This window comes from Lynx canadensis, chromosome D4 (assembly GCF_007474595.2).
Source record: "Lynx canadensis isolate LIC74 chromosome D4, mLynCan4.pri.v2, whole genome shotgun sequence".
Classification (NCBI taxonomy): Eukaryota; Metazoa; Chordata; class Mammalia; order Carnivora; family Felidae; genus Lynx; species Lynx canadensis.
The window spans coordinates 69,288,604-69,301,937 of NC_044315.2; the positions used below are offsets into that span (position 1 = coordinate 69,288,604).

A 13,334-nucleotide genomic window follows, 5' to 3' on the forward strand; every position below is an offset into this window, starting at 1 on the left:
AAATTCCAGGGGGACTACCTCGTCTGATACTTTGGCACCTTCCCTAGTCACAGTTGGAAGCCAGAAGTATAGAAATGAGTAAAATGGAAAAATAATGAAAAACAAGAGTCAATCAAATCTTTTCATTTTTTCTTATTCCTTTAGTAGGATTAAAAAAAAAATCTGTCTTTCAGTCAAAGCTTGGGATCAAGTTTTAGCTCTGCAAAGCTTTTTCCCATGCTTTGATTTAGTAGGGGCTCCTCCTGCCCCATGCTGGCCACATTTTTGAAACCCAAGAGCTCCTTTTGCAGGTAATATCTTATCATCACAGTGATTCTTGTGACTAATTATCTGGTTATGTTCTTTGGAAAGATATATCCATACAAGTCTTGCTAGAGCTGAGAAAAAACAAAGTTTTTTTGTTTTCATCAATGTCCTCTGCTTTAATGTTGGTACCAACACAACCACATGAAAGAGGCAGCCATCTGAATATATACTGCAATAAGCATCAAGATTTTTCAACATCCCTCAAACAAACCGTGTATCTGCAGTTTAATTTCCTTACCATTTAGAAGAGGAGATCACCCTCTCCCATCACACCAGTATCCCTTCCCCAGACCCCATGCCTGAAGGAAGTCACATTTTCTCATTGGCAGAATCAAAGACACGGAAGAGATGTTAATGAGGGAGCTGGACATACACAAGAATTCCAGCTCTTGTGTGCTCCAGAAAATGAACTGATAAAACTCTGATAGGGATACTTGCTAACTGTGGGTTGACATTAACAAAGGAAGAGTAACAAACCTAAATTTAAGGAAAGTAAAAAGAATACTAACAGCATCAGTTAAGGGTTGGGGTGTCCACCCATGGCTGTGCTCTAAGTCCCGTGTACCTTGTCAGAGTCTCCTCCCCACTAGACCTCACCGAGTGATCTCTGGAAAATGAGGGAGCAGTGGACCAGATGGGCTCTAGGGGCCCTCTTAGATCTGATACTCTGTGAGTGGATGAAACAACTTGATGTCCACCACAGGACTCTGGGAGTTGAGCAGTGCTGACAAGTCAGATGGTGCCAAAAGACCATCCATGTGGAGATCATCAGTATAGTAGTGGATGGGCCAAGAAGTAACAGTATATCTCCCCAATTTGCATAATAGTGAGAAAGGAGAACAGGAGGCATTGGAACCACTCAGAGCGCATTGCCACTTTGGAATGTTTTATTCACTACGGAATGTGCTTTCTCCTCCTTGTTCAAAATAGCTATCAGAATGCCTAATTGAAAGATTTTTCTAAGCCCCAGTCATGAACATATTTAAAATCCCAGAAGCTAAATTTGGAGGGGGGTGGGGGGAATGTGTTTTAAGTAAGCTCTTTGCCTAACATGGGGCTTGAACTCACAACCCTGAGATCAGGAGTCTCATGTTCTATTGACTGAACCAGCCAGGCTCTCCCCTCCAAAAAAAATTCTTTAATTAGAAATCCAACAAAGGAGCAGGTAAAGCATCTCTGGAAAAAAGGGTCACAGCATCAAGCACCAAATGTTGACACTCATAAATGGAAACCAAGAGGAATCAACACAACCCCCAGCTCCCACAGATAGGTACATAGTCCCTAAAATAAAGGTCAGAAATCATAAAGAATAAGAAGGAGGCCATTCATCCTTCATGAAGGTATTAAAAGTGACACAGTAGACCTAAAAATGGTCATTTTATTATGGACCTCTGGCTATGATAAAAGTCAGTGTAACAAGTGGAAAAATGAAGAATGCTGCTTTATTTACAAAGAATAAAATCTTCAAAAATTGAATTGAACTTCAGTTTCTTCATCTGTAAATTGGGAATAAGGATACTCCCTGTTTCATGGTAATAGAGCTTTTTAGTTGAATTAAGTTTTAGGAAGCATCTCCCTGAAATACAGAGTATGCTATTTGATGTGATACATGTATAACATCATGATAAAATCCAAGGGTGAAGGGATAAATGATATAGGGGCCCCATTTCCATGAGGACAATGATCAACCCTAAAATTACAGAGACTTAATTAAGGTCATATAATTAAGTGCCTGCAGTCTTTCTTCAGGGGACCATAAAATGCTCCCTGTATAAACTTTCTCAATATGATTCCTAAGGCATCTTTGGAATTAGAAGAGAAATAGAAAAGGTATTGTAGTTCTTCATGAATAGGTTAAATCTAGTCTAGCTTAAAGGTTAGACAGATGCCCTCTCACCACCTCTATTTCCAACCAGTTTCTGTTTTAAACACCATGATGAAGATGGGAAACCCACTGGGACTCACGAGCCTCCAAGATCATCAAGCTCAATGCCAAATGCAAATACACTGAGTCCCAGTGGAACTACATTTACTGAGTTCCAAGCTGCACGTCAGGCCCAAGCTGAACTCAAGCAGAGCATGGTATCCACACCTGTGCTCACCAACTTTAGAGAAGTCAGATATACAATTAAGGAAAATTCAGTAAGGAATATTCTAGAACAATTCCATCTGAAGCAGTCAGAGACAGGGTTACAGAAGGGGTGCCATTTGGGTTATCAAGCAGAGAAGGGAGTAAGAACATCTCAAACAAAAGGAATATCTTGAGCAAAGGCTCAGAGGGGTAAAGGAGCATGGGAACCAGTTCAGTTTCTTGCTTGAAAAAACAGTGAGTCGTCTGGAGGCAAAGACTGTGGAGGATGCAACTAGAGATGTTGGCAAGATCCAAGTCATAAAGGGCCACCCTGTGTGCCAAGGCAAGGAGCTTGGCCTTTGTCCAATAGCCATGGGGAGCCATTGAGAGCTTTCAGACATGGGCTTTAACAGAGCTCCTTCTGGGATACTGTAAAGGCAGATTGTTGGGGGAGATACTAAAGGCAAGGAGGCAAGTTAGGAGGAGTTTTATTGCTATTTTTTGTGTGGAACATCTGTTCTGAAAGCAACAATAGAGGACTAAGTCATGTGGCTTAATAACTTTCCACGTGGGCTACTGTGAGGGCTGTTTAGCACCAGATGAGCAGACACATATTGAAGAGTCAGGACACAGTAGCATGTGGGAGGCCAGCAGTACAGAATGGTGGTCTTAGAGGGAGAAAGATCCAATAAAAAACCCAGTTCTACAACTTATCAGTTGTAAAACACTGGGAAACTCAGCAAACTTCATGGAGCCAAAGGTTCCTCATGTGTAAGACGGCAATCATAATAGCAACCTGGCCAGTCGGTTGTGAGCTAGATGCACACAAGGTCCCTGGCAGAGCATCAGGCACAGAGCAGGTCTTCTGTAAGTAGTAGCTGCCATCATTACAGTGGAAAAGCCTTTGGCCAAGATTATTCTCAGAAAAGATCCATTCACCAAGACAGAGGCTTCTTCTGCTGAGCACCAGTAACCAAAGCAAACAGAGCAGTGGGGACGAACACAGAGTTCTTACCTACACAAGAGGCTCAGGTGTCCCTTTCAAAGGAAAGCAAAAACCAGCCTGAGTCTAACAAGCCCATGCACACTGATCAGAGCTGCCTATTCTCAGCAGCCCTGGGCACATTCCCGTGTAACCTGGTTTGACAAGCTGTACTGGCCCAGTGCCCAGCTTGCAGTCAGAATCTACCAGGCCCAGGGATTATTCAATAATCTCTCTTTCTCTAAGAGGGTAGTTATGGTGCAGAATGGAGGCATCAATATTTGTTTTAAGCACATATGCATCATTCCTTGATTTCCTATCTCACCTAGAGGCTAAATTACTTCTTCTAGAGAGCAAAAGCACCACCTTCATGGCCCAAAGCTCTGAACATAGCTTCCACAATTAGCACAGCTAATTTACCATCCAGGAACAGTTTTGGTTCTAGAATTATGGCTCATGGTTGCAGATATTCTGATATTCCCAGTTCAGACAGTACTGAGATTCCTGCTCCAAACCTCTTGCTTGGAAAATAAGGGCATTCATGGATGAAGATATTGCTCATTGTCAATTATGATCTCTCCTATCCTTTGACTCTTGTCTTCTCACTTGCAAACACTCTGGAAACTTCGCATGCCCCCATTTCTGAACTGTCTCCTTCCATCTACCACTGTATGTTGCTCAAAGTACCCCACACCCACGGCTGCATCTCACCTGGTAGTCACCCTTCAGCCTCTGGAAACGACTTTCTACCTTCCCCATGAAACTGAAATGTTCTGGGCAAGTCACTAGTGACCTTTCCAAATCCAACAGGATCTCATTCTACTTGGCCCACTTCAGCATTCTCCACTGTAACCACTGGACACTTGTGAAAAGCTGTCCCTCTTTTGGCTACCTAGCACTCCTCCCACTTTCCTGCCCACCCTCACGCCACTCCCTCCCTTCCACCACCCACCCCCCAGCTCACATTGGCTGACTCTTCTTCCTCTGCCCAACTCTGAGTGTGGGCTTTCTGGGTTTTTTCCCAGGGCCCCTTCTCTTTCCATATCCCCCTCCTCCTAGGAGATACCACAGCAGCCCACCCTAGTTCCAGATGCTTCCTACTTCCATAGAATACAGAATCTTCTTTGACTCTAGCTCAATTCTCTCTCTCCTGAATCGAAAACAGCAAAGCCAACCCCATCATGGAATCCCTGTAGGACCTGTTTGTCCTACACTGGCCTCAAATATTGCTATCCAAATCGAAACTTCCCTCATCTGCTGATGCTTGTGACCTTGTTGATGGCACCACCATCCTCTCCAGCCAAGATAGAAAGCTCAGGCACTCTTGACTTCTCCTTCTATTTTATTCCACTGTTACTGAGCTGCATCGGTCCTTTCCCTCCTTCCTGACTGCCCCAGCCCCTGGCCAAGAACTCTTGCCTGGGCTTTTGCCTTTACTTCATGACCAGTCTTCCTGCTTCCTTCTTCCTGTCCAGAGGTTCCTCCTCACTGCAATCTTTATAAAGCACAGAGAATATTACCTTCGGGGCAAAAACCCTCACTGCACCCACTGCCACACCATCTCCTTAGCATGGGACCCAACACTCCTCCACAATATAGTAAGAACATACATTTGGGGTTTCTCTCTCCTACTAGATCATAAATTCCTCAATGGCCACAACTGTTCCTTAGTGGCTGAGTGCCAAACAGCCTGAGCCACAGTAGATGCTCAATACACACTAGGAGAAATGAATGAATTGTCAGGCTGTCAGTATTCCCAGCTTATCCAGCCTTGCTCTCTAAAATCAAAATGTCCTTCTCTGATTATTTTAGGATTAAGAACTCCTTCCGAGAAGTTATGTAAAGTGTACCCAAGTATCCCAATTTTTTTAGGAGTGCTGAATGCCCTACCTTAACTTTCTATAGCATTGAGCTGCTTAGAATTGGTTATTTATCCATATCAGGAAAAAAGAAAAACTCTTCTCATTATGTATTGTGGAAAATAAAAATAATTTTCATGAAAAAAAAAATTTTTTTTTTACTTTAACTTGTCTTAACAGTCAGGGTCCAAACTGAAGAAATAAGAAATCACTCTACTTACTCTACACTCTACAGACAGAATCCAGTTAAAGTAATTGATTCTTTAATAATCCAAATGATGGAGAAATTGAGACATTTAAGCAGATGAGGTGAGGTGAGCCAGGAAGCAAGAAGTTGCTACCACTTCCAGGCTAGGCTAACAAAGGGGAACTGGGGCCAGTCACCTAGCAGAAGCTGGAGCCTTGGCAGGTGCAGATTTATCATGAAGCTAACGAGGCTTATGCTTTGGGACTTCTTGCCCTCCTGCATCCCTTCTAAGGCTCTAGATCTAATTTTGTATTCTTTTTCCTTAAAAGGGTCCCCCAAATTGTATAAACTTCAGTCTTCACAAAACCTAGATCCTCCACAAACCATGGGGGAAATATTACCACCACTAGAGATGCTGCCCAAGGCTGCGATGGGGAGAAACCCCCTAGATTTTCCTTTCTGTCCACTTTCCAATATCCTGCCAGTACTTCCCATTGGCCAAACTCAGCCACGAGCCAACTTGCATGCAAGCCTGGGAAACACAGACTTTAGGGTCAGCCACCCTATAATATGGAGCAAAGCAGGGAAGGGCAAGGAGGAGATGTGAGAGCAAACAATCCAAGGATTGGCATTTCAGCCTCATTGAGGCTCCCTTTGGTACCCAGTATTAAGGCTGAATAAAGGCATACAGTATTGTAAGGGTGTTACCAAGAAAATGCTAAATGACTCTCTCCCAAAGTGTCCTACACGACAATGTATACACAACATACCTATATCTGCCTTCCAGCCCTGCAGACTCTGAAATTCAATCTTGCATCATCTTACTAAAAGTAGTCCAATTTCAGGAGGACAGCTCACACTAACCAAGCTTATAGAAGCTTGAAGCATAAACCTAAAAACTAATATGCCTATATATAAGAATATCCCTGTAATGTGGAGCAGCAGCATGCTTGTATTTACAAAATTAGTTCAATTCTTTTGCTCACTATAGCACACAATTATTGACTATTAACACCCATGGCAGTTAAGCAATATGGATACAAATTAATAATACCCAGCCCCTCCCCATAGGGGCCTGGTGATGAATTTATGGTAACACCATAGACAAATATAGATTGAAAAGAAATTAAAATTCTTATTGAGCACAGACCCATAGCCAGTCTAGTTAACATGATTTGAACACATAATAACATGAGGCTCTGACAGATACAGATGTCGGTCTCTAACCATAGATACAGATCTGGCAGGGAGACTGTCCAGAGTTGTTTGTCAGAGCACAGACTCCTCTGGAGAGAGAGCCCGTTTCCATCCCTGACTCAGTTTTTCTATGTCCCACACTGATCACCACCTCTTCTGAGGGGCACGTGAATGCAATATGCCATTCATTTGGTTACGATCAGGTTCAACAGACCTCAGAGACATTCACTCACACTGGGGCAGACTTCTGAACCATTCTTGCTCTTTGAGAATCTCACAAAAGCTTCAGACTCTCTCTGAAATCCATATACAGTAAAACCTTGGATTGCAAGTAACTCCTTCTGCGAGTGTTCCATAAGACAAGCAAATATATTTTAACTTGACAAATGAGCGTTGTCTTGCAATACAAGTAGTATGTGACAGAGGATGTCACATGATCACAACTGAGCCAATGGTTCTTGAAATTTGCTTTGATATACGAGTGCTTTGGATTACAAGCATTTTCCTGAACGAATTATGCTCGCAAACCAAGCTTTTACTGTACATACAAATTTTGTATATGCTTTCAGGGGGTTCTTTGGCTGCATCACCTTCAGTTTTTTTTCCCTAGAGCAGGGCTTGTCAACCTCAGCAATACTAGCACTTTAGATTAAGTAAAGCTCTGTTTGGGGATCTGTCCTGTCCATTCTAGGATGCTTAGCAGTGTCCCCAGCCTCTACACACTATATGCAAGTAGCCTACACCGCACCAGTTGTGACAACCAAAAACGTCTCCAGACAGTGTTAAATGTTCTGGGGGGGGGGGTGTGGGGGGCAAAACTGTCCCAATTGAGAACTACTGGTCTAGAGAGACATTCGCTGCCTCAGCTCTTACTCCATGAACAATGCATGGAGGGTCCAGCTCTAAGAGTAGCCAGCCCCCTGGCACCTGCTCTGTCTAGACTTTAGGCTATCAGTCAGTTCAGCAGACAAGTTACTTTAGAAAGAAGAATGTTTAAAAGCTTCTGAATTCTGGTTCTACCAACGTATGTAAGTGTCTGCATGTGGATCAGGGTTGGGAGGGAACTTAAAAACATGCGGTCAGGTTATTTACCAGGATGGAGAGATTTTAAGCTTATTTTGTTTGTTTATTTCCATTTGAGGGGAAAAGAAAAACCATCACTATTGATGTGCATGTGTTTACAAAACATTAGATGACTATATCCATTAGCCAATTAATCTAGAGTCCACCTGAAGCTGCTTGTGGTCTTTAGCCATCTGGAGAAGCTCCACATGTTTCTGGTATAGCTGGCATTATTGTCCCTTCTAAAGCATTAGAAACCTGCAGCCCATGCCAATTCTCAAGGCCACCTATAGCCCTTAAAAGATGGCAAAGAAGTCATCATTCCTCCCACCCCATCCCCAACTCAGACTGAGGATTTGGCGTGGGCCAGACACTATGATTTATGTACATCAAATCACTTAAACCTTACAACAAGCTAGAAAAGTAGGTACTGTTGTCCCCACTTTAGAAAAGGACTGAGCCTCAGAGAGGTTTAGTAGGTTGCTTAGAGTCACATAGCCAGTAAGTGGCAGAGCTGGAATTAAAACCTAGTTCCTCTGACACTAAAACCAATGTTCTTTTCCTGACATTGTCATGTGTCTGGTCCAGTTGCAGATTTTAGCTAAGATTATTTAAGACAGGAAGAAGCGGCCTTTGTGACATGTATGAAAATTAAGACAAACAGCTCAACTCTTTCACTTCAATGGGGAAATGCATCAAAAACAGATATTTGACATCAAATCAACATAACTCCTGATTGACATAATATTTTTGTAAATATCTGAACTCAGAGCATAGTTGGCTGTCATCTTCAGACTCCCAGTCTTCCCATAATACAGGCAGCTACATGCAGTGCTGAGGGAAGGCAGAAGCCCAAGAATTCCGACTTGGAGGGCTTTTCCTCTACCCCGATCTCCTCATCAACAACTACAAGTCGCTGGCTCTGAGCAGGAAAACATTCATTAGCTTTTAGTTACCAATTCAAACCAGGGACCTCCTCATTCTGCCCACACAACTCCAGAGGAAGTCTGGGACAGGAAGAGAGAGACCAGATTGATGGGGCTAATCCAAAACACAAATAATGTATTTCATCCCAAATATGTTGAAAAAAACACTTGAAGCCAGGGTGTAATAATAGGTTTTCCTAGTAAGACTGCTTCCATAGAGAGTTACAAGTGCCCCTTGATTATACTTCTAAGAATATCGAGTCTGGATTTCTTCCTTCCTTTCCTTTTTCTCTTGCTTTCCTTCCTTCCTTCTTTCCTCCCCCAACAGTCACATCCTGACCTCCTCCTTTGCACTAGCCCCTATGCTGGGAACTGGGGGTACTGAGAGGAATAAAACTCACACCCTGTCTTGTCTTAAAACCTAGTGGAAAAGACTGGCAAATATTCCCAAGGGAGTATGACAGGCACTGGGATGAAGAGAGTTGTGCTACTGCCCCTTCCAAAAGACAGAAACATTCAATACAGTGTGGGGAAATCATTTGTTTGTTTGAAACATTGGAGGTCAGCATCAAAAGAAGCATCTTGGAAGGTATGATATTTGTGCACAACACTGCAACTCTGGGCCTCAAAACTTGTTAGGAAAACATGCCTTTGATAGGATCCTTAAATATTCTATGGTACAAAAATCCTAATAAAAAAGAGATGAGAACAAAGCTATTTTCTTTTTCCTTTAGAGAGCAGAGTGGGAAAGGATAAAGACTATGGTTGATAAGTTATGCTGCTCTTATTCATTACATTCATTAATATTTTATTGTTTTAATTTTCAAATTACTTTTGAATTCATTATCTTAATTTTGCCTTACAACAACCCTAAGAGACAGATCTTATTATTTCCATTGCACTGGTAAGAAAATGGAGGGTCAGAGAGGTTAAGTGGCTCTCTTAAGGGCTCGCAGGTAGCCGAAAGAAGAATGGTTCTCTCAAATTCACCTCTGTCAGCCCATGTCCTGTCCTCTAGACTGCAACGCCTCCATGCGTGCCATGAGTCCTGGGAAAGGAGTAATGTTATTCAACTACAGTCTCCTAGGCATCACACGTGGAGTGGAAGGTGTGTTCAAGAGGCTCTGGGGTGTTGAGAAGACAGTAAAGTGAGTTTTAATGGAAAAGATTGTTCTACTTATAGCGGCTCCAAAAAAAAAAAAAAAAAATGATTCACTCTTCAGGCCTGACATGTTTTGAGAGACAGACATGCCTGTAAATTTGGCCAGACTCGTGGGTGCCAGATGATAATTGACAAAGACCCTAGGGCTTGGCGATCAAGCCAGGACTTCCTCATGTTCTTCACTGGGCTCTCCAGGGGCCAAGTGCAGTGCACAATTAAGTCAGCTGGTTGCAGAGGGGAAGAGATGGGTCATTTTCTCTATGGAGACGTTTTCTTCTTGGCAAGATGCAGAATGACACACTTCAGGCAGCAGGAAGATCATTTCCATAAAAGCCAGCAAGGAGGGAGGGAAATCACACAGTTACTGAAAGACAAACAAAGCCCAAATACCATAAACAGAGTATGGAGTTCCCAACCAGAGGCACAATTATCTCTTACCTCAAACTTGGACAGGGCTCAAGTGAGCATTATAAGAGATTTTCTCATGCACATGAGTAATTGCCCCACTCATTAAAATGTTATAGATGAGCCTCACTTGGAAAGCAACAAAGTGTGAATTCCAGTGGAGGACCTGGAGGAGGTTTAAAAGGGCCCAAGGAAGTCCTAGCAGAAAGTTTCAAGACAGCCCAACAATCTTCTCGGAGACAATACTGTGACCACAGTGAGAAGAAAGATACAAGGAAGAACAGGTATCATTCATATGAACATCAATAGATGCCTGCCATTTTACTACCTTCTATTTAATGAAGACACAAATTCATAAGTAAACATGAGATTATTTATGTCCATTGCAATGAAGGAAAATGCACTTATCAGTTTTACTCAGTGTTTATTTAATCACTTGGGACTCTTCTTGGACCAAAGTCGATACCTGTTAGAAAGAACTGATCGGATGGATAACAATGTAATTTAAGGAAAATGCAATTCACATGGGATTTAATGGCATGTCAGAAGACCACATTGATATCCTTAACCCACAAGATTTGGGGTACCATCTTCTCATCATAGATGTCTTCATGATATTTCAAGGCTGCTAGCCACCCAAGAAGTGCACAGACATGAATTTCAGTCTTAGAAGGTCTACTGCAATAGCTCAATAGATCATATCATTAGCTGATCCTGGAATTTTAAAAAACCAGATTTGAATCTTTACATATCATCCTGCAAACACTGTGACTTTGTTGATAATAGTAACACTCACCAAGATAAAGAGTAAAAAGGAGAGAGGGAAACAAAAATTAATGAGTTTAATATAAGACCTGCTGAACCTGAGACACCTACAAGACATTTCCAGGTGGGAGGCATCCCAATCCCATAGACAACTGATTACCAACATTTTAAACAGTAGAAACACAAAGAACACAGTCAAAAATTAGAGATGATAAACTTCTCTCTGCTTTCATGTGTGAATGTGCTACTTGATTCCTGCTTCCTTACTGTTATATGTGCCATTTGTCGTCAGATGTAGTAAGTTTACTCCTTTGGATTGAAGCACAAAGACTTCTGAGTTGGAGCAAGCGTCCTCCCTGGAAAATGTTAGGCATGTGACACAGACTCACCTTGTCCTTAAAGGGCTAAACAAAGTAAATATTATAAAAAGGTAACACATCTCCATGGGATTTGGTAGGATAATGGACATCCATTCAGTTACTTTGTACAAAAGGACCAATGACCTTTATCAACCATGACAACTCACCTGAATATATACCAAGTATACCAGGACAACCCTGAAAATATAACAGAATGCCCACAAGGGATGAATATCTTTCCAGATCACAGATAGTTCTATTTTGCTTTTTATGATGTTTCTTCTGATTATAAAGTAATATATGTCCATTGTGTCATGTTTGGCAAATGTAAAAAGAACAACAAGAAAACAAAAATCACCTTCAACCATACCAGAGATAACCACTTTTAATAATTGGCTGTATTTCCTCCCTGTTGATTTCTACTCATTATAAACATATGTACTTGGGGGTATATAACACCATTCTGTACATAACATCTTATACCATTTTTTCTTCTTAGCATTATATATTGAATATTATCCCATGATAGTAAATATTTTAATAACATGATTTTTATTGGCTAAATAACACCTTATGATAGGAGTACATCATAACTAATGTAACCGACTTTTCAGGAATGGAAATTTGGTTTGTTTCCAGTTTTTTGTTGGTATAAATAACAAAACTTTAAAAATCCTCCTACTTAAATATGGTTATGCTCCTGTATTGGTTGGATCCAGACATGATGGCAGATGCAAAAGGAGTTTTATGAAAAGAATATTTATAAAGTCATTGGTGGGTTTAAGGGAAACCAACAAAGATGGTGAGGTAAAAAGGCACAGAGCCAAGACACAATGGGGAAGCCACCACTAGTCAGGCTTAAATAAGCAAAGAGGGAAGAGGGGGTTCTGGAGCTACTAGAACCCAGTTAGGTCTGCAGCAGAATGAAGAGCCACAGGACAGGGGATGTTGCCTTGGGTGAGGAAGGCAGCCACTCCCAAACCATGTCCCAGGAGGGAGGGAACATGGAGGGTAGCCTACTACCCTCTTTCCACTTGCTCTCTGACTGCCTTGGCTTCCCAACAGCAGAATCCAGCAAGCAGACAGAGGGCTAAGGAGCTGAGTTGATGTCATCCATTGAGTTCAACCTCCCTGGGCAGAGAGCAGGGTGAGAAAGGTGTTGGATGTAATCAGAGAGACAAACAGAGAATATCCAGCTAAACATTTTTGCTTATCCCTTTCTAAGTTAGAGACATGAGTCCTATGAAGGTTTAAAATAGAGGCTATGTGGCCAGTACCTCTGAAGTTTCACTCTCTGAGTTCCAGATGGCTACAGAGCAGCCCAGCTTGTCTATGTTTGTGCCAAGGCTAGGACTGGGTCAACCCCTCCTCCAAACTTTATTCTGCTGCATCCTCTGAGGAGCCTTTTTTGTGTGTGCAAAAAGGTGGTTTTATTGAAGCAGGGGGATGGGATCGTGGGCAGGGAGAGCAACCTCAGAACCATGAGGAGAGACTATATACTGTGGAGTTGGGGGAGGTAAAGTCCAGGGGAAATTTCCAGTGAGTTAGTTAGTTGGTTAGTTCGTTATGTATTTTTAATTTTACTTTTTTAACTTACATCCAAATTAGTTAGCATATAGTGCAACAATGATTTCAGGAGTAGATTCCTTAGTGCCCCTTACCTCTGAGGAGCCTTCTACTACTTGGTCCCTGAGCCAGAGTTTACTGGGACAGCCAGTATATTAGCACATTCAGGAAGTTCTGGAATTAAGCTTTCTGCCTACGTCATTTATACAATGCATCTACAGGTGATCCCTATCATAATTACACAATTATTACACAATTAATAAGTTGATATGACTGAGATTCTTGCCTGGGTCCCAATTTTTAGTTAATATTCTGTTATAGAGTAGAGCCCTTCTCTTAACACTGGCTACGGGGCTCTGGAAAATAGTGTGGAAGTTCCTCAAAAAATTAAAAATGGAACTACCCTATGACCCAGCAATAGCATTGCTAGGAATTTACCTAAGGAATACAGGAGTGCTGGTGCATAGGTGCACATGTACCCCAATGT

At 42.0% G+C, this 13,334-nt stretch overlaps 1 non-coding gene across 1 annotated transcript; it reads right to left on the minus strand.

Moving 5' to 3' along the window:
- Nucleotides 1-1,349: 1,349 nt before the first annotated feature.
- Nucleotides 1,350-1,422, minus strand: TRNAR-CCU. Its single transcript has one exon. It is a non-coding gene; the product is annotated as a tRNA-Arg (tRNA).
- Nucleotides 1,423-13,334: the final 11,912 nt, after the last annotated feature.